This window comes from Arachis hypogaea, chromosome 5 (assembly GCF_003086295.3).
Source record: "Arachis hypogaea cultivar Tifrunner chromosome 5, arahy.Tifrunner.gnm2.J5K5, whole genome shotgun sequence".
Taxonomy (NCBI): Eukaryota; Viridiplantae; Streptophyta; class Magnoliopsida; order Fabales; family Fabaceae; genus Arachis; species Arachis hypogaea.
The window spans coordinates 53,769,304-53,771,504 of record NC_092040.1 but is presented as its reverse complement, the minus strand read 5'-3'; the positions used below and the strand labels follow the sequence as shown (position 1 = coordinate 53,771,504).

At 41.4% G+C, this 2,201-nt stretch overlaps 1 non-coding gene across 1 annotated transcript; it reads right to left on the bottom strand.

Moving 5' to 3' along the window:
- Positions 1 to 850: 850 nt before the first annotated feature.
- Positions 851 to 958, bottom strand: LOC112804568 (small nucleolar RNA R71). Its single transcript, XR_003203178.1, has one exon. It is a non-coding gene; the product is annotated as a small nucleolar RNA R71 (small nucleolar RNA).
- Positions 959 to 2,201: the final 1,243 nt, after the last annotated feature.

Sequence of the window (2,201 nt, the reverse complement as noted above, 5' to 3'; positions counted from 1 at the left end):
TAATCTCAAAATCTTTTTCAAAAATCACTTGATTTCTTTTCCATTTTCATTTTCGAAAATTAAGTAATGTTTTTCAAAAATGTTTTCAAAATTTTTCACTTAATTTTCGAAAATTAGTTCCCTCCTTCTCACACCCTTCTATTTATGGACTAACACTATCCCTTAATGCAAAATTCGAACTCCATTCTCTCTGATAAGTTCGAATTTTCTACTTCTGTCTTCTACTCTTCTTTTCCTCTGACACCTAAAGGAATCTCTATACTGTGACATAGAGGATTCCACATTTTCTTGTTCCATTATCTTTCTTATGAGCAGGAGCAAAGACAAAGGCATTCTTGTTGAGGCTGATCCTGAACCTGAAAGGACCTTGAAGAGAAAGCTAAGAGAAGCCAAAGCACAACTCTCTTTAGAGAACCTGAACGAATTCTTCAAGGAAGAAGAACTCATGGCAGCCGTAAACAACAACAATGCCAACAATGCAAGGAAGGTGCTGGGTGACTTTACTGCACCTACTCCCGACTTCTATGGGAGAAGCATCTCTATCCCTGCCATTGGAGCAAACAACTTTGAGCTTAAGCCTCAATTAGTTTCTCTAATGCAACAGAATTGCAAGTTCCATGGACTTCCACTGGAAGATCCTCATCAGTTTTTAGCTGAGTTCTTGCAAATCTGTGACACTGTTAAGACTAATGGGGTTGACCCTGAGGTCTACAGACTGATGCTATTCCCTTTTGCTGTAAGAGACAGAGCTAGAACATGGTTGGATTCTCAACCTAAAGAAAGCCTGGACTCTTGGGAAAAGCTAGTCAATGCCTTCTTGGCAAAGTTCTTTCCACCTCAAAAATTGAGTAAGCTTAGAGTGGAAGTCCAAACCTTCAGACAGAAGGAAGGAGAATCCCTCTATGAAGCTTGGGAAAGATACAAACAATTGATCAGAAAGTGTCCCACTGATATGCTTTCTGAATGGAGCATCATAGGTATTTTCTATGATGGTCTCTCTGAACTGTCCAAGATGTCTTTGGATAGCTCTTCTGGAGGATCTCTTCATCTGAAGAAGACGCCTACTGAAGCTCAAGAACTGATTGAAATGGTTGCAAATAACCAATTCATGTATACTTCTGAAAGGAATCCTGTGAACAATGGAACTAGTCAGAAGAAAGGAGTTCTTGAGATTGACACTCTGAATGCCATATTGGCTCAGAACAAAATATTGACTCAACAAGTCAATATGATTTCTCAAAGTCTGTCTGGAATGCAAAATGCACCAAGCAGTACTAAGGAAGCTTCATCTGAGGAAGAAGCTTATGATCCTGAGAACCCTTCAATAGAAGAGGTGAATTACATGGGAGAACCCTATGGAAACACCTATAATCCTTCATGGAAGAATCATCCAAATCTTTCATGGAAGGATCAACAGAGACCTCAACAAGGTTTCAATAACAATAATGGTGGAAGAAACAGGTTTAGCAATAGCAAGCCTTTTCCATCATCTTCTCAGCAACAGACAGAGAGTTCTAAGCAGAATACCTCTGACTTAGCAACCATGGTCTCTGATCTGATCAAAACCACTCAAAGTTTCATGACTGAAACAAGGTCCTCCATCAGAAATTTGGAAGGACAAGTGGGTCAGCTGAGCAAGAAAATTACTGAACTCCCTCCAAGTACTCTCCCAAGCAATACAGAAGAAAATCCAAAAGGAGAGTGCAAGGCCATCAACATGGCCGAATTTTGGGAGGGAGAAGAGGTAGTGAACGCCACTGAGGAAGGCCTCACTGGGCGTCCACTGGCCTCCAATGAGTTCCCCAATGAGGAACCTTGGGAATCTGAGGCTCAAACTGAGACCATAGAGATTCCATTGGACTTACTTCTGCCATTCATGAGCTCTGATGAGTATTCTTCCTCTGAAGAGGATGAGTATGTCACTGAAGAGCAAGTTGCCAAATACCTTGGAGCAATCATGAAGCTAAATGACAAGTTATTTGGAAATGAGACTTGGGAGGATGAACCCCCTTTGCTCACCAAAGAACTGGATGACTTGTCTAGGCAGAAACTGCCTCAAAAGAGGCAGGATCCTGGGAAGTTTTCTATACCTTGTACCATAGGCACCATGACCTTCAAGAAGGCCTTGTGTGACTTAGGGTCAAGTGTAAACCTCATGCCTCTCTCTGTAATGGAGAAGCTAGGGATCTTTGAGGTGCAAG